This window comes from Acomys minous, assembly GCF_964271855.1.
Source record: "Acomys minous genome assembly, chromosome: 13".
Classification (NCBI taxonomy): Eukaryota; Metazoa; Chordata; class Mammalia; order Rodentia; family Muridae; genus Acomys; species Acomys minous.
In genome coordinates this window covers 52,640,594-52,665,412 of record NC_140495.1, presented here as the reverse complement: position 1 = coordinate 52,665,412, position 24,819 = coordinate 52,640,594, and positions in this window count along the sequence as shown.

Sequence of the window (24,819 nt, the reverse complement as noted above, 5' to 3'; positions counted from 1 at the left end):
ATATATATATAACTTTAAATTTTGATCTTACATAGAAACATTATATTAAAATTAGTACTACTTTTAGAGTTATTCATGAGTGTTTCAGGCAGTTGACCTATTGTATGATTTCCAGATGAAGGCAAATTTGTTCCACTGATTCTGTTTCCTAAAATAATCTATAGTCTGTAATAATGACAAGAATATAAAAAATAAAAATAAAAAGATTATAGAATGACACAATCATCAAACTCAGTCAGTGCAGTTCAGTTTCATTATAGATTTAAGCACATAACCTTTGAATGAAGGCTTACATTCATACAACAATTACTGGATTCCAGAAATAGTTCTTCAATCTTTGTACTTGAACATGAAAAACAGATTTTGTCAGTTAGCCTTGACTTCTCAGACAAAATCTTAAGGTTGATATCATCTTCATTTGCACAATATGCATGTTCATGGATGTCGTCCACACTGCAATCTTGTGAGCTAGTGATGCGGACATCCTTTTAGTGGTGTACAGTGTCTAGGTTGTAGGTTCCCAAGCTAGTGATGCCTACATGCCTTTAGTGGTGTAGAGTGTCTAGTAGGCTATAGGTTCCCAAAAGGTTTCATTAATTTTAGTAGAAATGTTTTCTTCTCTCCACTGACAGTTGTTGTTGTTGTTGTTAGACCTGCTTATGGAAGATTTCAGTCTCTGTGCCCTTCTATCAGGAACCTGATTACACTAAAGCAGCACGTGCCTTCTCTCTCCATGTCCATGACTCTGTCCATGCTAGTGTCTCTTTTCTTTCCCAATACTAAGGGAGAATAATTCAACTGTTCTTGAGCCTCCATCTCAAGCCTGTTGTTGTCCCAAGCTCCTTTGTGCATTTACTTGGGACAATGTTAATTCTAACACTGCCATTCTATTCAAAAGACTAGCCTACTTAAATTTGAGAGGTCATATTTTTATGTTCAAAGAATTTCTATTGTATGGAAGTTACAACGTTATAAAAACTAATTTTGAGAATAGATTATTGAAAGCACTGTATAGCTAGCCTATAGAGCTTAACCACAAACACAAATGTTTAAATAAAAAAATCCTTCAGAACAAATACATGAATATGTTTTAAGTAAATTATTTGCAACAAAGCAAAATATATTAAAATAGTAGAAGTGTAATGCCTTTAGAAAATAGATTTGTAAATGATTTCTTATACAAGCAACTGGAATATCTTCATCCATAAGTACTTCAAAGGAAACTCTGTTCCAAAATTAATGGAATTAAAATTTTAACATTACCTACATTTATGTCATGACTGAAAGGATTCTTCATATGAGAAAGAAGGCTTCCTGTAGCATTATATATAGACAGGGAGTAGGGAAAGAGCAAATACTAACCTCAGATTCAAAAGATGGATTCTGACTTTCATTTAATTCAAATTCAAAGCTATTTGGCAATTCCAGTGTGCCATGTGACAATTCCAGTGTGCCATGTGGCAATTCCAGTGTGCCATGTGACAATTCCAGTGTGCCATGTGGCAATTCCAGTGTGCCATGTGGCAATTCTCATGTGTCATGTAACAATTTCATTTTGTCATGTGGCAATTCCAGTGTGCCTTGTGGCAATTCCAGTGTGTTATGTGGCAATTCCAGTGTGCCATGTGGCAATTCCAGTGTGTTATGTGGCAATTCCAGTGTGCCATGTGGCAATTCCAGTGATCCACATTAGTTCTTATGATTGCTACCTAACATCGGAGACATGGACTAATAAGGGAGGCAGGGAAAGAGAAGAAGAAAATTTTCATGATCTGTAGAACTTTCTTTGTGTACATACTTTATCATAAAATGAAATGAAAAGTTTGTTAAGAATACTATTAGAAGAAAAACAAGAATACTACTACAAAATAGAGCAAAGGTTACCAGATTTCCTAACAAAGTACGTAAAGGGGAAAAGCACTACTCACACCATAGAGAATACTAACCTAAAGGAAACAATAAACAAGAATACAGAAACAGTATTTTTATGGAAAATAAGCATTTTGAAAGATATAAAAAATTACCTAAATAGAGGTACACCACCAATAAAAATAGTGAAGATTCGTTAACACTGTACTAGTGGCTCCACAGGGAAACATGCATCTGTGATTTGATGGAGGACCAAGGTAGGACTGCTTTGGCTCTCCATGGCAACTAGCCCGATCACTTCCTTCCTGGGCGAGAATAATCAGAGACAGCCAGAGCTAGAAGCAACTCCTTCACTTGAAAGGACACTGCATCTGACAGCAAGCAAGTAAGGCAGCGGGCCACATTTTCCTGCCACTCCTGGCTATCCTCCTGTTGTGGCTGGCTTGCTCATTCTTTCCTCTTCTTACACTTCTAGCTATCCCTCATTTTCAAAACACAATCTACATATCTTCTTAAACTGATGCAGCTGTCAATAGCACAAAGATTCTCACAGACATTTGTCAGAAGGAGATACACACACCTAAAATGTAACATGTTGAGTTTTCCAGCAAAGGTCCCACACTGAAACGCTGAAATATAAATGATGATTGTAAAATCAAAACCAATTAAAGATAGATCAACTTATTAAAAAAATACAGATATCAAGAAAGACTACATGCCTCCATTTCTAGAATGATGGGTGAGCTGTGGTTGGTTTTGTGAATTTGTTTTCATATGATGCAGGTTTGTTTTACATCAACTACGATTGAATACAGATATACATGGAATCCATCAAAAATCATACAATTACTCATCTACCCACTTGGTAAGATCCAATTGTATACCCCATCTCTTTAGTCTTACCATTAACTCCACATATTTCTTAGAGCTCTAATATAATTGTTCAAAATCTTGTAATTGCTTAATATGTATCTCCCTGGGGTTATAGCCTGAGATTCTGCTTTGAAGTCTGAAGTCAATGCGACAGTTAATATCAGTCATGAGAATAGCTTTTCTTTTGCAGACAACACTTGTTTTCTGCCTTTGAACCCCCCTCAAAAGAAAAGGAATGCAAGTAAGAAAAACTAAAGACAAATACCATGTCAGATAGGATGGGGGAAATATGCTTCTACCCTGCAGGAGTCATGCCTTCAAAACGGTCAGAGGGAACTGCGTCCACATTTCATCTGGTTCAACGCTTCACACGCATAAGGAAGTACCCTAATCTCTGTGTCAAATACACAGCAAGACTATCCACTCACCTCATCTCACACTTCTTGTCAGAGCATGAGCACATACACGAATATCAGGGCCTGAAAGCTCTTAATTTTGTTCTCTATCTTTAAGAGGTTAAGAGTAGGTCTTATTCCCTTCCCCTGACAGGACTGCCTCGCCGGGCCACAGGGGAAGAGGCAGAACTCAGTCCTGATGTGACTTAATGCGCTGGGTAGGAGGGCTCCCCTTTTCAGAGGGATAAGAGAGGGGGAGGGGAGGGGAGGGAGGGAGTGTAACTGGGAGGAGAAGAGGGAGGAGGCTAAGACCAGGATGTAAAGTGAATAAATAAATAATTTTTAAGAATTTTAATCGCTTTACATCTAAATTGTAGGCCCTTGTGTCCTCCAGGTCCCACTCTCCCTTCCTCCTCCCCCCTCATCCTTCTCCCCGTTTTCCTCCTTCTGCAGTCATCTGACAGGGAGATCCCTTCTCCCCTGCCAACTGACCCCAGCCTATCAAGTCTCATCAGGACAGCCTGCATCCACTTTCTCTGTTGCACAGTAAAGCACTCGGGAACTTACTAACATGCAGGCAACAGACCCATGAGAGGGATAGCCCATGCTTCCCTTGGTAGGGGACCCCTAGGAAACTGAGCTGCCTATTGGCTACAAATGAGTGGGGGCCCTAGGTCCTCTCCATGTATGGTCCTTGTTTGGTACATCAGTCTCCACTGCTCCCGCTGGGCCAAGATTTGTTGGCTTTCTTCTTATGGAACTCCTGTCCTCTCTGAGTCCTTCTATCACTCCACTCATCCATGGGACTCCCTGCATTCTGCCCAAAGTTTGGCTGTGAGACTCAGTTTCTGCTTTAATTCCCTGTTGGGTAGAGTCTTTCAGAGAACTTCTATGATAGGTGCTTATCCTGTTCCCTCTCTTTCATTGCTCCCTGGGTCTATTCTATCTGCCCTTCTGAATGAGAATTAAACATCCTCCCTAGGGTCTCCCTTTTAACCTTGCTTCTTTAGGTCTGTGGATTGTAGTGTGGTTATCCTGTATTATGTGGCTTACTATCTTCTTATAAAAGGAGTATATACCATGCCTGTCCTGGGTCTGGGTTACTTCGCTCTGGAAGTAAATATTTGACTTCTATTCAGTTAATGTTCACTTTTGTTCAATTTAATATTTCTTCTTTCTGGTCTCCTTTGCTTAAGTCGTGGTTTACACCTTATTGACTGTTAGCCTTACCCTTTTCCAACGCAAGCAACTTTGGATCCCTTTCCCCTATATGGGCTGCTTTATATGGCCTCAGTATGAGAGGATGCCCCTAGTCCTACAGTGACTTGAGATGCCAGGTTGGGTTGGTACCCCCTTGGAGGCCTCTACTTCTTTGATAAGGAGAAGGGGAAATGGGAGGAGAGGAGGGGGATATGAGGGTGGGACTGGGAGGAGAATAGGAAGGAGACTGGGATCTGGCTGTAAAGAGAATAAATAAGTAAATAAATAAATAAATAAGAAAATGACACTATAACCCTTAGGTAGGTATAAAATATATTCATTTATAATTCACATAGTAACTTTCCATTTTCATTTCCTTCCTGATCAACAACTATTTCTTAACTCCCCCAAACTTGAGCATTAACTCAGTAGCTTTTGGTGATGACAGCTTCTGTGTTTTATTTTCAGAGTAGGAAGCCAATATAGCACCTTTCCTCTCACATTTGTTGTTTCATGGCCTGTCATATGCTCAGTTTATGTAAGTGCCCTGTGTATGGCTGTACACCCTCCATGTCAAACAACAAAGACAATGAGAAAATGTCTATGGAAGTTACCTGGTATATTTAACCTGGATAAAACATTGACTGCATTGAACAGGAAAAAAAAAAGTAATGAGGAAACCCTATTCGCAGTTTTCTGAGATAGTGCCAGGTAGATTTTCAAAGTGGTTGTACAAGTTTGCACTCCCACCAGCAGTGAAGGAGTGTTCCTTTTCTCCACATCTTTGTCAGCATGTGGTATCACTTGAATTTTTTATCTTAGCTATTCCGATGGGTATAAGATGGAATCTCAGAGATGTTTTGATTTACATTTCTCTGATGACTAAAGACGTTGAGTATTTATTTAAGTGTTTCTCAGCCATTTGATACTCCACTGTTAAGAATTCTCTATTTAGTTCTGAACCCCATTTCTTAATTGGGTTATTGTGTTTGGTGGTGTTTAATTTCTTGAGTTCTTTATATATTTTGGATATTAGACTTTTGTCAGATGCAGGGTTGGTGAAGATCTTTTCCCAGTCTGTTGCTTTGTTTTGTTGACAGTGTTTTCTGCCTTACAGAAGCTTCTCAGCCTCATGAAATCCCATTTATTGATTGCTGATGTTAAGGCCTGGGCTGTTATTGTTCTGTTCAGGAAGTTGTCTCCTATGCCAATATGTTTTAGGCTCTTCCCTACTTTTTCTTCTAACTGATTTAGTGTCTCTGGTTTATGTTGAGGTCCTTAATCCATTTGGACTTGAATTTTGCACATGGTGATAGATATGGATCTAATTGCATTTTTCTACATGTAGCCCTCCAGTTAGACCAGCACCATTTGTTGAAGATGCTAACTTTTTTCCATTGAATAGATTTGGCTTCTTCAAGATTGAGCTATTCCACTCCTTAAAATATAACCAGAAGATACCCCACCACACAACAAGGACATATGTTCAACAACATTCATAGCAGCCTTATTCATAATAGCCAGAGCCTAGAAACAGCCTAAGTGTCCCTCAGTCGAAGAGTGGCTAAAGAAGCTGTGGTATATTTACACTATGGAATACTACTCAGCTATAAAAACAAGGAAATCTCAAAATTTTTGGACAAATGGATGGAACTAGAAATAATCATGATGAGTGAGCAGAAAGACTCACATGGTATATATTCACTTATAATTGGATACTAGCCCAAGAGGCATGTCCCATGAAAGTCTTCACTTACCAGGAGAGGGGGATAGATGTGAGGACATCCTATTGGGACTCTAGGTGAGAGAAGTAGGGGAGAATGGGGAAACTGAAGGATCCAGAGGGTCCTAGAAACCTACAAGAAGGACATCATGATGGGCAGATCTGGGCCCAGGGGTTCTGCTCAAACTGCTGCAGCAACCAAGGACAATACATGCAGTAAACGTCGAACCCTTACTCAGATCTAGCACACGGACAGGACATTTTCCACAGTTGAGTGGCGAGTGGTGACTGACTTTGACATGAACTTTGGTGTGCCATATTTGACCATTTCTCCTTGGTGGGGAGGCCTGGTGGCACCCAGAGAAAGGATAAGCAGGCTACCAGGATGAGACCTGATAGGCTGGGACTATATGGTGGGGTAGGAGGTTCCCTTCTGTCACAGACCTAGGGGAGGGGAATAGGGTGAAAGCAGGATGGAAGGAGGAACAGGAGGATACAAGGGATGGGCTAACAATTGAGATGTAATCTGAATAAATTAATTAAATAAAAAAGAAAAAGAAATGAAGTTAAAGAAAAAAAACTGTTTACTTCTTTACAGTTCTTGTAATGCAGAGTTTTGACTGCTTTTCCTTTGACTTTAGTAATCCTTAATTTGGGTATTATGAAATGTAGAAATATTTGCTAAAATATTTGTAACTTTATATCTTGAAACTAACCATTACCAAAATTCTACTACATAATTATACACCCTGAAAAATCCTGTTTTGTATAGACACAAGCCATGTCTATCTTACTTGCGTCTTTTCTGTCAGAATTTTCTGTCATCTTTTTTTAAAACATGTTTAATAATTGTACTGTAAAGACTTCTTTATGCAGGATTTATTTTTTTAACTAAAAAAAGGTTTAATAATTTATCCTGATTAATGTTTAGTATCTTCAGTATTTTGTTAAGGATTTAATCTATCACCTCTGCCTTTTATAGACATGTTTTCTTTATATTGAGGGACTGAAATTGGTGTTTAATTGGTACTCCTTTCTTCTTTGTTCTCTTCCTGGAACTTGCTCTGTAGACCAAGCAGGTCTCGAACTCACAGAGATCCATCTGCCTCTGCCTCCTGAGTGCTGGGATTAAAAGTGTGTGCCACAGTACCTGGTAGCATTCCTTGTCTCATGCTACCTTCTTCTCTTAGCTCATGCACTTTTATCCTAGGCGGCCTTCAGATTAACATATATTTCTTGTGTCAAGTCTGACATAAAATGGTTTATTATATCTAGACAATGTAACATTGTAAAAATATTTCTGCTTCAGTGTTAGGTGGTTTGCTCAGCAGCGTGGAGAGCAGGCCAGGTACCAGCTCTACACTAGTGGAGTTTCGGCTGAACGTCATGAAGCATAGTTTCTGGACCCCTTTATCTACTTAGTTTTGGAAGAAACTACCAAACTCTTTTCAAAGTGGTCATGGCATTTTTCCATGTCTGAGAACAGCCAATATGAGTTCTCAGTGACCTCCTTTCTGAACATGTCTTCGTGGCTGTGATTTCGGGTTTCAGCTAGTCTAATATGTATATTATATTATTTTACATTTCAGATTTGCCTCATTCTTATGGAAGGCTATTCTATGCTCCTATTGTGAAAGTGGACCTACTTACTTTTCTTCATGGCTTTATTAGACTTGTGCCAAGTACTGTTTGATGCTGCATTAGGTGTTTATGTGTTTGTTTTTGTTTTCATTGCATTGACAATATATTCTTATACAAGCAACTTAAGGAAATCCGGGTTTATGTAACTCACAGGTTGAAAGCAGAACCCTTCATGGTGGGAAAGGCAGAGTGACAAGAGTCTGAGGGTGCTGCTGTTCAGCACACTTTAGCTTTAATGTTCAATCCAGGACCTCCGCCCATGGAATGGTGCTACTCACAATTTGGGAGGATGTTCCTCCCTCAAATAACCCCATATAGAAACTCTCTCACAGATATACCAGGGCATATGGGGTGTGTGTGTGTGTGTGTGTGTGTGTGTGTGTGTGTGTGTGTGTGTGTGTGTGTGTTAAATCCCTTCAAGTTGACCCCCACCATGATTCACCACCGTGCCTCTACTAATTGTTAGCTTGACACCCACTTGCATCACCATAACATAACATTCACTATCTCTGTGGGTTCATGCCCAGCTCACAATGCAAAATGCATTCAACCCAATTTTAAAAAATCCCAGTCCTTTACAAGGCACATTTGAGCTACTGACGATTTATAAACTTGCTTTTAATATTGACTATCTTCTTTCTAACTTAAATATTTCTTTTATTTTTTAATAAAGATTTCCTTTGTTTTTCTTGTAAGACAGTCCTATAGGCAGTCTATCTTATTTGTTCTCAAAAGCATTTGTTCCTTACTTTGGGCAGCTAGCTTCTCAAGTCTTCTAATTTTAGGATGTTGGATTATTTTCACTCTCAACAATTGACATATTTTATCTAGTTTTCCTCTTTGTGCTTTTTCTCCATAGATTTGTCTCTTCCTCTGACTTCATTTAAAATCTTTTTTCTTTACTCTCAATTTTCTTGTGATTTAAAACTATATGTCTAGTTGTCGGGTTGTGTGTGTGTATGTGTGTGTGTGTGTGTGTGTGTGTGTGTGTGTGTGTGTGTGCTTCCTTTTTCTGACCTCTATTCTCCGCATTACTTGGATCTGTGATTTTTTGACAGATATTTAGGATAAATTCTTAGTCATTGTTGTGTCAAGAGTTTCTTGTGTCCTTTCTTTTTAGTACTTTTTCTTCCTTCCTTCCTTCCTTCCGTCCTTCCTTCCTTCTCTTTTTCTTTCACTCTTATTTTTTTCTTTTTTGGCCTTATTTATAGCAACCTGTCTTAAAATTGTTCATAGTCAGCATGTATTCCTTTGATATTTTATTGCATTCCATGGTCCTTAGAACTCACGCATCTTTCTTGTTTCATTTTCAAATTTTCTGTTAGTATATTTGCCATATCAGAGAATCTCCCCTAAGTGGTATCTAGTCAAGGAAAGCAGATGCCAGAATTAGTCTTTATTTCTTCCAAAGTAGTTGTTTAGTAGCACTTCTGTCTAACTGTAGCATTACAACTCTATGTTCAATTGCTTATCTGTTCTTGGACACTAATTTACTTTTCCAATAAGTCTCCTTAGTATATAGTTGTAGATGAGCATCAAGGCTGATGATCACTGGTGATGTCCAGTTCTTACTCTTACTCTGCTCCTGTTAAGAGTTTCTTTTGTTCCTCACTTTGTCAGCCATGTTTCTTTTGTGTTGGTATACAGCATGTAAAAGAAATTGTTTTAAGTACATCTTTAGTAATGGGGCATGTGTGTGAGTGTGCACATGTGCGCACACATGCATGCATGTGGATTACTACATGGCCTTCTAATGTCCTACAGTACACCTCAGTCATTTTATAAGCTATAATTTACACATCTGGACTATGAAACTCACAAATGTTTCTAAATTTCCCCACCTTTGAATGGCTACTAGAAGCTGGAATTGGGGAACTCACTCTGCCCATGGCAGCTAGTCTATGTAAAGGCTTCCCAAGAGGCTTTGAGGAGAGGACTACATTAGAACAGAGAATTCCAAACTAGCGCTGATGGTTTCTACACCTCTCCTGCCCAGAGAGGCTCTTTCCCTGTGGATCTCCAATATTTGATGCCCTGCAAATATTTCCCTACCCCATCTCTTTGTCCTCAAAGTAGTTTCTACTCAATTTCAGCACTGACCAGCTGCGTCTCCCTGTGTTCTTCCATTGATTTGTTCTGTTTTGAAATAAGAAAATTGTCCCATGTTCTCTGGTATTTTAAAGAAGAGCTACACACTTCCCACACTTTATCTAGTTTTTCATTGGCTATTGGGACAAAGTTGTAACTTCTAAGTATCTTATGTACAGAACTAGAAAGAAACAGACTTTGAATTTAGTTCATATGAAGTAAAATGCAATGAAGAAGAACATAGAACAGGAACTGTCCTATGTGATGGAGGATGTGTACACGTTACCTGTGCAGTTATACAATGCAATATCAGAAGGAAAATAGGGTCATTGGAGGGTCATGGAAAAGGTTCACCCAGTAATACTGTTTTCCTTGTAAACTCTGTCATCTTTTACAGAAATTGAATTTCAATTGATTTGAAATATCCATTATTGATTTTTATATCAGGTGCATTAGCAGATATCTGAAAGTAAATTTTACTATCCCATGCACCCAATTAAGTTGAAATCATGACTATGATACAAAATACACCCCTGCATGTATTTCTTTTTTAATTTAATTTAATTTTTAAATTTTATTAATTTATTCAGAGTACAACTCAATTGTTATCCCCTCATTGTATCCTCCCATTCCTCTCTCCCTCCTGCTTTCACCCTATTCCCCTCCACTAGGTCTAAGACCGAGGGGGACCTCCTCCCTCACTATATATGGTCATAGATTATCAAGTATCATCTTGGTAGCCTGCTTATTCTTTCTTTGAATGCCATCAGGCCTCCCCACCAGGGGGAGGTGGTTAAATATGGAGCACCAGAGTTCATGTCAGAGTCAGTCCTCACTCTCCACATAACTGTGGAGAATGTCCTGTCCATGGGATAGATCAGAGTAGGGGTTTGATGTTCACTACTTCTATTGTCCTTGGTTAGTGCAAGAACTCCCTGCTCCATAAAGAAACTGTGGTGCATGTATTTCTCACTTTGTTCATCAAAAATTTGGGTCAGCTTACCTTCAAGTTGAGCACGAGACCTGCCATGGAACACTGAGAAAATATATATTGGGTAAAGAGTGAGTAGACTCTAGTGGTGATATTCAGATATTTAATGAGAAAATTTATAAAACAAAAACTGACATAGATGGCTTCTCATGTCCTAAAATCCTAACAATGGCTGCTTTCTAGACTAATGTGTTGTAGATACTTTATAGACTTCTAAAACATTGCTTTTTAGTCATACACATACTGCTTCAACATAGATAGAAAAGGGAAATTCATAGAGTGATTTTAGACATTCATGTACATGATAAACATACCTAAAAATACAGATATAATTTCTGATAAATATTCTTATGATGAAGAAGCTGAGATTTAACTGCACATGGTCTTAGGGCTTGGTCTTCATGCATCTAGGTTCAAGCTGAAACCTAGCTAACTCTGGGTTACAAACAGTAACCCTAAGAAAATAACGAGGAAGCTTTATTAAACCATAAATAGTATAGGCTCACATGATGGCTCAATTGCCACAGTTGCTTGTGTCAACACTGGGGACTCTTTTTTCTCTGTAACTCACGTGGTGGAAATGGGTGACCATATCCCACCAGCTGTCATGTGACCCTCACATATGTATGCACAAACATAAACCAAAACACAGATACATGTAAAGTATTAACTTTGATATTGCATTACTTTTTTTGTTTCCCTTGTCTTTTCTGCTGTTTGCCATGGCACACTGGTTCTCACTGCTTAATCCTTTACCATAGCTCTTTAACAGGTTACCCTGATATCAGCATCTCACTCATTCAATGTATCTCAAAAGCATGGCACTTCCAACTCTAACCAGAATCCTATAGGGACTTACTATCCCATACAGAATAAAATCCATTTCCCCCTACACTGGAGATCAGCCTTGCTGCCTCTGTCTTCCACTTAAATATATTTCAAACACAAGCATTTCCCACCATCACCACTGTCAACATCTTAGCTCACCTCCTCAGCCACCCGCATCAATCCACTGGAAGCCTCCTCCACACCTGTCCTACGCTCGACAGCTCCTGCTTCCAGCAACAGTGATGTGACGAAACCTGGGCTATATCAAATGTTCTTTATTGCTGGTCATCACAAGGAAACCACTTCCTGGCCTTTCTAAACCTCTGTCGTTTTATAGTGTCCATATGGAAGCACTGGGTTTCCGTTCAACAATTATTTCCTTGATAGCATCTACTGTCATCAGGGATGCCAACGACAACTGTATCTTGAACCCCTTCCTTCTATTCCTTCAATAATATCTTCCAGATCTTCTGAATCCATAGCTTTCCTCTTGCATGCTGGTGGGACTCAGAGGTTTTCATTATGGCCTGTGAAGCTCTCTGGCCATTCTTTGCTCACATTGGAGATTTAGCTCTGTGATTCTCTGTTTTTACTGAAATTCAGATGAAAATATTCTACCCTTTCTTCCTGACCATTCTTACTTCTAATGAATCTAGTAATACCCTCCTTTTGCTATAATAAGAAAGAGGTCAGATTTTTAATGGAAGATGTCACTGACTTCAAATTGACTTTTTGTGCCTTGTATTGATGTTACAGATATATGATGTCTTGGGTGGATTACTTTCTCCCCTGTTGAGCTTCAGATTATGGGAGCAATCAGGTGCTTAGGTATGAGAGTGGTCCATATGTAAGTCTCTCTAACCAAGTATTTAATGAATGCAGTTTCAAAATATCGTTTTGTTTTGTTAAAGTGTTACTGAGTGTGAACTAGGAATATAAAAAATTCATTAATAATAGTAAAGAAGCAAATTAGAAAACATATTATAAATAAGATATAAGTGCGTCAGGAGATATGACCAGATGACGTAGATACACCATTAAGAGTATTTATGCATGGGCTCAAGTTGTACAGGTGGATTAGAGGTACTGAAATATCTCACTTTTAAATACACAAGAATCACAAAGACTTATAAAGCCCCAGCTGTGTTCATCTCACCACTAAATAAATGAATTAGCAATCTTGGTCTTGATTCTAGGTTTGTTTGTTTTTTTTTTTAATTTTTAAATCATGACTGTAAAACAGTGACTTGCTTAAAAGACACAGGGGCATGAAAGCATGGAAATATTGGGGAAAGAAGTGTAAGAGAAAGCCACAGAGCACCTAGAGTTGATTCTCCCTACACTGTGAGATGGTAAAATGGCGCCTAGTGGTGGCGATGGCCTGGGGGTTGGGGGTGGGGTGGGATTAATGACAACAACTACACAGGGAATTGGCAAGAAGCCAATGCTCCTTGTGAGAAGTCATTGGAGACTCAACAATGAAGTAGTGAGTGGAGACCGAGAGGGCGAGAGGGGACTGGTCTGCAACCTATGTGCAGAGTGAATGAAGCATCCACACAGAGTGCTCCTGGCTTCTCAGTGGATGCGCTTCAGAAACAGCATCTGCTCTGTGTAGACGGTACAATGCGAGCGATGAGTGCGAGGTGTGCTGGCAAGGGAGTCACTGCTGAGTCTCCCTAACGGTGCTCGGACAGCAGTTGTCATTTACTCATGGTAAAATGAGTTTAATTCATAACACGCCCTGGAAATTCACCTCAGTACTGTTTCAACACCTGAGAGTTGTCCTCATGCCTCATGCCTGTGGCGGTTACCGAAGCTTGCGTTTAGATGCATGCGATTGACACTGTGGTTGTTCTGGGCATGAGTGTGCTTCAGTTGACTTCAAGCAGCCAGGTGCTTTGTACATGCCGTTTGCACACGGGATGGTCAGCCATGATACGAAGGGAGGCGAAGCCCAGCAGTTATGGCAGTGTGTTAGGAGAGTCGTTCCAGTTTCTCCTGCGGACATCAAACACAAACCCCCATTTGCAAGGAGGAAGCCGAAGCATTGGTGCCCATATGTGACTTTGCCTCAGGCGATGCAGCCCACCCACCCTTTCCCCCCTGTTGTTCCTCAATGTGGCCCATGACACTCCTGCTTGGATGGCTGCCCTCAGGCGCAGGAAGACCACAGGGCCCAGCACTCCATGGTATTTTCAATGCAGAGACTCAGCCAGCTCCACCAGCTGCGTTAAATTGAATAGGGCCACCCTGAGTAGTGACTTTTTTTCCACCCCTGTAGGAGACAAATAAGCTCATGGCTTCTTTGGACCTGTGAGTGCCCTCTCCCTGTGTGCTCCATGTGGCCCATTGTCTCAAGAGCCTCTTGTTCCAGTTCTGCCTATCAGTGAAGCTTAGTTCCCTCCATGGCTTACAGGTACTGGAGTATGTTGGATGCTCTGGTTGGGACTAATCTCCGGCTCCCATATGGGGACAAGGGTATTATCACACTTCAGCCCACTAGGAACAACCCCTTGAGTGGAAGATGCAAAATCTTTGCAGGTGTTCCCCTCCCTAATGGACCAAAACACTGCAGCTTGTGTATAGTTTTATTTGTAAAGTGTTTTTTCTCTCCCTGCATGTTTAGAATGAAACTAGTGTAAGGCACTGCTGTTTAATTACGAGCAGGGCCAAAGGTTTCATTTTAATTCAAGATTATTTAAATAAAAACATTATTTATAAATGAAGTGCTGTTTTCTGTCCAAACATGTAAGAATGCTGTTTTAGCTGAGATCCAACACTGTTGCTGAGAATTAACTGTTGTTTCTGTGTTGGATTTTTTTCCAGAATTGGAATTCCTTGTAAACTACTCATTATTTTAATCATGTTCCATTTTAATATAAAATAAACTAGCAGAGAATCCTGTAGGAGTTTTCCCTGTATATGAAGACTGATTATCTTGTATGGTAGCTAGGCATCAATATTTTTCTTTTTCCATTTAGTTGATAGGACCAAACATTTACCATCATAATCATTACTGTGATCAAAACATACATTAACACCCTTTGCTTTCATAATACACATTGTTTTTCCAGTCATATGTACATTCGTTCTTAATAACTAAATGCTTATGAAGAGTCTGGATTATTCTGCACACTATGCAAAAGTGCATCTGGGATAATTTTGAAAATAACTTCTGTGAATCATCTGAAAAGCTTTCAGGTTTATATTAGATGTTGCTAATTTACCTCTGGGATTGGGCATCTCCACTGCTGAACACACTTCAGGAGATGATGTGCTAATAATACTGAGCATACGATGCTTCAAGTTTCCCAGGTACATGATTCATTTCTACATAAAAATGTCCAATATAGTTATTTCATTCTTCAGATGTGGTGTTCAGTGGCATATCATGTCTATTTCTAACGAAGGATGTATGCATGATAGAGTTAAGGATGGCTTTCCCATGGAGGTGTATAGGGCGAGTCAGACAGACAGACAGACAGAAAATGACAGAGGGAATTGGCCATGACTTGACGTGGGACAGCACAGGCTGGAAGACACCAGTAATTTACCATGTATCAGCCACCCATGGAAATGAAGCGGCCATACCCACTGTTATAACTTTCTTTAAAAAATCTTACTGAGTAATTCTGCATGTTGTTGTGTAGGCCGAGAAGAGTCAGAATTTAACTTATGTACTCCTTCCTATGCAAGTTCACTCCTAATTTATCTAATAAAGTCAAGTTTTAGGACACAGTGCTGCATATGTGTGAATTCTCTCATTGAGCAGATTGATGAAATAAAAATGAACACAGCAAAAATGTTAATAATTTTAGGTTTAAACTTGTTATGAGTAATTGACGAGAAATATCCACAGCTAACAACAAAGACTGTTGATTCCTTGAGGTTGATCAGAAAATAGAGGGACTTGGGGAAAGACCTTGTATGCTGAAGTCAACGGGAAGGGAAACTACATAATGAAGCTGTGAGGGAAACACTTATCCAAGCCCTGCTGAGCTGTGCAAAGGACCAGATGCTGCACAGAGCTCACCTCAGCTAGGGAACTAGAAGAAGACCAAGCCACATAAAGCATACACATCACTGCATACACATGTAGCTCATAAGTTCTCAAAATGCTGTGCAGTTGGTACATGGATTGGTGGAGTTTGCATGTAACCCCAGGACTGCAGAAGCTAAGGTAGGGTTTGTAAGTATTGGGCCAGCTACATACTGAGTTGCTGATTGTTAAACTTATTTTTATAAAATCTGCATTTGTTTCTCAATCTCTCTCTTAACCCTGCTATCCCACAAATAATCGAGACTCAATTTTATTATTTTAAACAAGCTTCATTTCACAAGACCTGGGCAGTTATTACTCTATAATTTTTTTTCAAGATATGTATTATTTTATTAATTTGTTCTTGTTACATCTAAATGGTTATCCCATCCCTTGTCTCCTCCCATTCTTCCCTCCTTCTAATTTTCCCCCTATTCCCCTCCCCTATGATCCTCCAGGCTAATTTGGCCTCTGCCCAGAATACATTGCAGAGATACTTGCACTTTGTAGCTTTCCTTGCTGAGTTTTCACTCGTAGTCCTTCCTAGACTTCTGCTCATAACTGAATCCTGTCTTCCTCTTCTAACTCCTCCTTCCCTGGCTGGCAGGAAATACAGCCATATTCTCTGGCCTCCTCAGTGATTGGCTGCAATCTGCTTTATTGGCATATCAGGGGACAATAAGGGAGCAGTATTTACACAAGATTGAGAAAGGAGATTCTCAGAACAAGAATTGCAACCATATATGGATGTGGGTACAGAAATCAGCATTTGAATTACACAATAACCTTATGACTACAGTGGATAAAACGAGAAGATAAGGGTTTATTCCTTTTAGAACAATTAAGTCAATATTTATTCATAAAAACTTATGTTATTTATAACTATGAATCATTTTTCTTTCTAAATATTTGAACTGTTTAGTTGAGACTTTATAAATTTCTAGAGATATTATTTTACATATTTATATTAATATGAAAAATAATGACTATGATTCTATATATTTGTATATTCTTATTCACTGCTGACAAAAAACCAGTACACATGCACATAGCAACTTTGAGAAACAACAGAGAAATTTTAAGATAAGTAAGAGAAAAATTAAGGTAGCTCTGCAGTTCAAAGCACTTGCTGCTCTAGTAGGGAATCTATGTTTGATTCCAAGACCCACATGGCAGAACAAAACCTTCTGTGCCTTACTCCAGGGTATCTGACACTTCTTCCGACTCCTCGGGGACAAGGCACATTTGGATGTATATGCATAAATGCAAGCAAACATTGATACCTGTAAGAATATTTCAAAATATTTACTTAGACATTAATTAAATATTGCATATTTTCCCCTCACTTGACGTCCTCCGTTTATTCCCATTTATGTCTCCCTTACCTTGTTCCCTCCTGATGTCATAGCCTCTATTTCTTTAATTGCTAATGCTATATATGTATGTAACATTATCTATACTTCATATATATAGAAAACATATACACGTATAACTATAATATGCTCAATCAGTCCAGGGTAGCTTGTGTACCACTGACCAAGGCTGACCTGTTGATACTGGATCATCATTTCAGATATTCATCCTTGAGGAAGACTCTTCTGCTCCCAGTATTCCTTAGTGTCCAGAGGCATTTTGCCTGTTATTGGGGCCTTGTGAGATTTCATGCTTCCATGTTAACATGTGTGTTGATATTGTACATCTTTGGGTCTCATATAGGAAGTCATTATTGAGGTGTCCTGGTTGATGCTTCCTTGTTGTTTCTAGGAGACACATTCTCATGGCAGATTTGCAGGCTCTCTGGTTCTTACAACTTTTCTGTCCCCTCTTCCACAGTGGTTCCTGAACCTTACATGGAAGACTTGATTTGTACCTGTGTTAATTGGGGCTAGATATCCGAAGATCACTTGTTCTCTCCTTTTTGACCAGCTGTGATTGTTTTGTAATGGGTTGCCTTTATAAAGGAAAATGCCCTCAGTTGTGTGTGGTTAGGAATGTAGTCAGGAATTATGTTGGTTGAGTAAAGTTGGTTGCAGGTCTTCTTTAAGTTTCCATGACCTTACTAGTCATAGGTAGTTGGCTAGGTTTCCGGTATCAGGCACAGTTTACCTCCTATTGAGTGGGCCTTAAGTTCAATTAGAGAGCTGTTCATTATCACCAACATATGCATGCCACCACTACAAGCTTAGCTAAGGTTATCACTGTAGTTTATAGGCATTACTTTACAGCTGGATAGGATTTTATGTTGCTTCCTTTCCTTGGAAGCTTTCATGGGACCTTCTGGTATCATAAAACCTAGTTCTCAGGGAAGAGACTTTCAGGATAGATTCAGTTCATCGTCTCCATGTCTTGTGAGCAAAATACATGACACCTTTACCAATATGGACTTACTTATAATGTCTGGGAAGCACCCAGGTACAGCAGCAATATCCTGTATTGTTTGGGGTGTCTCTTAGACAACTCAAGAGGGGGTTTCTTATGCACGGTATTGGGGTTTTGTTAGTCTATGGCTCTTGCTAGAAACTTTGTCAACCCAAGTGGTATAAGTTCTTCTTAAGATATATATGTATTTGAATCCATGTAGACGTGCATGTGTTTTCTGTGACTTTACATAAACAGTAGTATGAGCCCTTACGGAGTCTTCAGAGATCATTCATGTTTTTTTGCCCCCTACCTCTGCTTCTGTATATCCTTCCTTCTTCCAGAATTAAATTACCTCTTCTATTTGACCTGGGTCTCTTTCAAATATCTTATATTTTAAAATCTGGAAGTAATACAATTTTTATGCAATACCTTTGCACTGACTTATTGTTGCTATATGCCCTCTATGTTAAGATCTTTTTTTCTGAACTAAAACATGTGATGTAGCATGAATCATATTATAATAGGATAAGTCACATCTGCTAATTCATTATTTGAATGGCTTGAACATAACTTAAAAAGTATTATATTTCATATTAGTTCATTTTATTTCAATATAACAAAGTGCTTGACCCAGGTATGTATATAGAACAGAAGCATATTTAGCTAGAAGTCCTAGATCAGGTGGCCTCATCTGCCTAGCCTCTGGAGAGGACCATTCAGAGCTTCACAGCAGGTAAGACGGCATAGTGCTAAGAGTGCTTGCGGGAGAGGTGGGTATATGGTAAGATAGGCCTCTGAGGTATTCAGGGAACAGGCTTCCTCTGTTTATGACAACCCAATAGTCCTACAAACTTACCTATTATTTCTAAACTTAATTTCCTAATAACCAAGAGACCTTCCACATCTTAGAGGCTCCCCCATTTTTCAAAATCACTGCACTGGGAATGAAGCTTCCAGTTATGTGTGATTGTGGGGAAATCAAGCCATATCCAAACCACAGATCATTTTATATCTTATCCCAATATCACAGTCAATCAGGATGCTGTTGTTATTTGTTTTGTTTCAGAATTTTGTAATAAGTTTGGAAACTGATTTGTTCTGTTTATGGTGAGTACGTGCATGCGTGTGTGTGTGTGTGTGTGTGTGTGTGTGTGTGTGTGTGTGTGTGTGTTGCATGTGTGAACATTCCTATGTGGGAGAAGCAAACATGACACAGTGTACATAAGAGGGTCAAAGGACAACCTCAGGTGTCAGTCTTTCCCTTGTATGTAGCAGCATCGCTTTCCTCACTGCTGAGTACGCTGGGCTAAGCAGCCCACATGCTTCCTGGAACTTTCCTGTCCATCTTGATCTTGCTGTGGGAAAACTAAAATTGTAAGTAAGTGTTTATATTGACTATCATGCTGATGATTTGCACAGGGGCATATAGAAATGGACCTTCTAATGACTTCGAAAAGATTGCAGAGCATTAAAACTAACTACATTCTACAGATGCAAGAAGGGTTCTGTAATGTTTTCTCAGCCTAGAATTACACAGCATGGGGGAGGGGTGACAGAGAGGAAGGTAAATTCTGTAAAATCTGGAGACTCCTAAGAATTTTATCCTTTTTGTTTTTTCCCCAACAATAACTTTCTCTCTTTTACCTTAAATATATCTTTATTTGGCCACAAAATGTTCATCTCGGTGACTACTACCCCTAAAGTAGCAGTGTCAGGCAATCGTGACTGATATTTTTTTGGTTTGGTTTGGTTTGGTTTTTAGGTAGCAGGTGTATCACCAACCTAGATCAATAAGTCAGTCCATCCACCCTCCTAAAACTAGGATGTAGTGGTTGACAGGTGAGGTAATATGATCACGGTCGCACAGCTAGTTAGCCACCGACCTGAAGTGTAAACCCAGATCGCTAGATATAACACATGTAGTGAGTTACTAATGGTTCCTTTTTAAGTTACTTATTTATTCATTTATTCACTTTACATCCTGATAAAGTGGTTTCATTTTATGACAATTAAAACCAAGTATTTGTTAAATAAAGGAATAAAGTTCATTTTAGTATATGGTACATTCATATTCATAAAAATAATGTATGGAAATATATACTAAACAATTTGCCTTATGTATAAAAGGGTTTTATATAGATTTATACATAAAATAAACATTTAAATTTTACTTCTAATTACATGGCAGAAAGTCAAATTTATGTGACTCAAGTACCAATTTTAAAACTCAACAGAAAATACATAGCTGTTGCTTTTGAAACTATAATATTTGGAATGTAGTATATAGATTTATTTGAAACAGTTTTGAAAGTCAGGTGTTATTCATGTTTACATTTAAATGGAAATGTCAGGATCGCAGATTGATGCAGTTGACATTTCCCCAGGGACAACACTGGTTTCATCTGGAAATTATCTGCACATAGGTATGGTTATGTTCCTAAGCATCTCCAGCCAAGGGACCTTATGTGTGTTCACTGGCTTTATAACTTCAGGTTCCTATAACCAAAGATGCTGGCTATAAATGGGCATTTACCTCTCTGACATCCGACTTACTTAAGTAGGTAAAAATTTAATGTCAACTACTTGAGTTTCCATAAGGCAAATACATTACATGTTATAGAAAGTGAACATTCTTCAAATAAATTATTACATGTGACGTATCTCAGGCAGATCTTGACTTATCAGGTAACTTCCGGGGCTGGTTTCTATTCTATTTGAGTGGCAGGAAATTGAACATCCTCAATTCTCTTGGTTCTGCAAAGAAGAGTCAGAATTGATGGAAGGGATTATACAGCCTCTCAAATAATAATCCAAAGTCCTGAACATACAATAAGTTGTGGGAAACCATTATAAATGAGGGGTAGAGCCACAGTTCCAGATCAGAAAATAGAGGGGCATGGTCTAAGAAAGGGGGCCTAGGAAATTGGTGAATTTGCAGTAAATGGATAATGTGATATCTGAAAATTCAGGAAAGACAATATTAGGCAGCACTTGGAAATAGCAATTTATCATGCATTTGGGCCTCCATGAGGGCTCCTACAGTACACCAATTATACCGGAAACATAAAAATAAAAATTACAGGCCAGTGCAACTTGCTTTGAAATCATGTATGTATGCCTTTGTTTATGTGTCATGGAATAAAATGTTACAGTGACAATTAAAAATATGTGATTTCCTCAAACTGGGGATATAAATAAATAAATAAATAAACAAACATATTTCATATCAATACAATACAATCACCTATATCATTCACCTGTGTGTGTGACTCAATCTCCAACAACACATAAACCCAAGTGGTAAAGCATACTCACTTGTATTTTAAGTAGTTGGGAGGTAGAGGCAGGGGGTTCAGAAGTTCAAGGTCAGCATCAGTTATGGCTGCCTACCAGGTTTGAGGCAAGCTTGTTTCAGAAACTCAATCTAAAGGAAGTAACAAGAGATATAAATATAGATATAGAGAAAAGTTCGATCAAAAAGAAGTAGTTTTTATAGAAAAATGAACCTTTATTAAACAGAAGCTATGTAAAGAGTTTTAAAGACTATTTTGAGGAACTGTGAAGCCAAAATATTCTGGCAAAAGTACCTATAAAGAAAGTAATTATAGAGTATAAGCAAATTAACAAAAATACCTAAATAATGCATTTCCTAAAATAAAAAAAATCTGCATACATACATTTTTAGATGCTTTTTCAAACTCTGTTCTCAAGTTTTAAGTATTTACCTGGGAGCAACCCCTACATGATGGAACACCAAGACTCCCCTTCATCTTTGTACAGTTGAAAAACAAATAGCTTTGATTTTGAGACTTGACATAAGTTTTTATCCCAAAACAAATAGTTCCCTTGATTTTAAGAAGGTGGTTCAGATTTTATTAGTCTTTCTGAAAACCTGCATCTAAAGAGGAGAATTTGGGGGCAGAGAAAATACAAGTAATGAGCCCCTTTCCTGTAAATCTGTTCTGAAACAGAAATTGGCAGTTAATGTATAAAGATGATTTTCATTGCACTTGGAATTTTGAGCATGATACATGACAAAGATCACACCTACATCCCATCCCTTTTGAAAAGGTGCATTTAAGAAATGAGCTTCCTAGAGACCATGTAGATGGTCCACAGCAAAGACCACCAGGATCTACAGATCTTCAGCATCTCTGCAACATCCCTCAATAACCATAGCCACCATGATCACTCTGTATCTGCTGAGGTTGGTGCCAGTAGGCAGAGCAATGCAACTGGGAGCTGAGCGAGGCTAACCAGCACCTGTGTAGGACACTGAGCTGGCACTCTGGTTTCTTGACTCAGCAAAGCTGATGGAGCCTCACTAAGCACGGCAGAGTTGACACAAAGGAGTTGAATTATTATGGCACATTGAGACACAAGAGATCTAGTAAGGATTTGAAGGGAGGGAAGTTTATAATTCTACAGACGTGTCCCTAGGAAGGTCAACACAAGATGTGACAGTCCTGTGGCTGTCCACTGGGCACATCCAGTGGTCCCAAAGCTCCAGAGATGAGCAGCTCACTCTTTATGTGGAAGATTCTGCTTCAAGATGTTTCATGGCTGAGGAGCAGTAGAGTGAATTTCCAATGTACAAGAGTCTAAATTCAAAGGCAATGAGCCAGCATGTAACTGTACCACAAGTAGTGAACACATTTATAGCATGCTCAGGAAAGAATGCACACCAGTCTGTCCCAAGGCTCAGGCAAGCTGATATCATGGTAGATCTTGGACAGGCAGAGGAGATTGCTTCGTAGCCTCCATGGAAAAGTATGCTGAGCTTTATTTAATCATCATAATATTTATCACCACCTCCTCACAGTCTCTTTTTCCCCCATGTGCCTGCCTCTCTCCGTGATGAAGTTAACTTAAATCTTTTGTGGTGGCCCTCCTAGAAAGGTGCAAGTATTTAGAGAGGACACCATTGTGTGTGTGTGTGTGTGTGTGTGTGTGTGTGTGTGTGTGTGTGTGTATACACAATCATATTTGAACATTGTCATGCTCAATGTTTCCTGGGTATTTTTATTAGTAGTTTATCTGTGCGCTTGTAAAATTAAAGTGTCCTGTTGCTCTAATATTGACTTCTTAGACCTTTTACAAAGACTCAAATGTTGTCTTCCTTTCTTATTATAATAGAGAGTAGAGTAGCATTTGTTATTAAAATTCTACATTATTTTTAGCATAAAATATTAAATAATTTTATGTGTGGTTTGGAAAGATTCTGCTTTATTAGGAGTGGAAATTCAAGTGTACTTTCATACATTTCTCTACATATTCATTATTTCAACCAGTTAGAGCACTTTACAAATAACTGAAATTATTTATTTAGCAAGTTCAATTTCAACACAACTTTAAACACCATACTTTGAGCAGAGAAAAGTGATTTTGAGTAATAACTAGGATCAGCTTCCTTTTGAAATTCAAGCCATATTACATGTTTTTAGTTTTGAAAATGTGTACCTGGGTTTTTTTTCAATTTATTTTATTTTTATCACTTTACCGCCCCATCCAAGTTCCCTGACTCCTCTCCTCCCAATGCTGCCCTCACACATCCCTCCCCCTTATTCTATCCTCTCCTTCTCAGAGAAAGGGAGCACAGCAAGTCACTGCAGGACTAAGCAATTCCCTCCCACTGAGGCAGGACAAGGCAGTCCAACCAGGAGAAAGGATCCAAAGACAGGAAACAGAAGCAGAGAAAGCCCTGTGCTGTTATTAGGGGACCCGCATGATAACCATGTGGCACATCTATAACTTTTGGGTAGGGGTCTATGTCTGGTCCCTGCAAGCCCTTTGCTTGGTGGTTCAGTGTCCGTGAGCCCCCGTGCGCTCAGGTTAGTTGACTCTGTATGTCTTCTTGACTCCTCCGGTTCCCTCTATCCTTCTTCCTACTCTTCCTCAAAACTGTAGGGGCTTAGTCCAGTGTCTCACTGTAGGTCTCTGTATTTGTTTCCATCAGCTGCTAGACAAAGCCCCTGACTGCATGCATAGCAGAGTATCATTAATAATGTCAAAGGTTGTCTCTCTCCCATTGAGTGGGTCTCAAGTTGGACCAATCACTGATTTGCCATTTCCACAACCTCTGCTCCATCTTTATCCCTACCCTCCTTATGTGCAAGACAAGTTTTAATTTGAAGGTTTCATGGGTGGGTGGATGTCGCCTTCCTCTACTGGAAGTCCCACCTGGCTACAGGAGGTGGCTAGCTCAAGCTCCATTTCCTCACCTGTTAGGGATCTCAGCTAGAGTCACCTCCATAGAATCCCAGGGGTCTCCTCTGTCCCAGAGATTCTCCCCGACAGATTCCAGTTCTTTCTCTAGGTCCTCTCACACCTCCCACTCTCTCCACCCCTTATCCCTGTCCTTGATACACTTCCCACACTCTCTCCCACTCAGCTCCCTCCCCCAAATACTTCAGATGACTATCTTAGTTCCACCTTTGTGTGAAATTGAGTCATCCTTCCTTGGGACCTCCTCGGCTTCTTTCGACCTGTGGGTTGTAGCATGGCTATCTGACATAGGGCTAGTATCCAAAATATATAACAAACCCAAGAAATTAAACACCAACCAACCAAATAAATCAATTAAAAGATGGAGTACAGAGCTAAAGAGAAGATTCTCAACTGAGGAGTCTAATGATAGTGAAGGACTTAAAGAAATATTCAATGTCCTTAGTCATCAGGGAAATGCAAATCAAATGACTCTGAGATCCCATCTTACACCTGCTAGGATGGCAAAGAACGAAAACTCAAGTGACAGCTTGTGCTGGCAAGGATGTGAAGAAAGGGGAACACTCCTCCATTGCTGCTGGAAGCA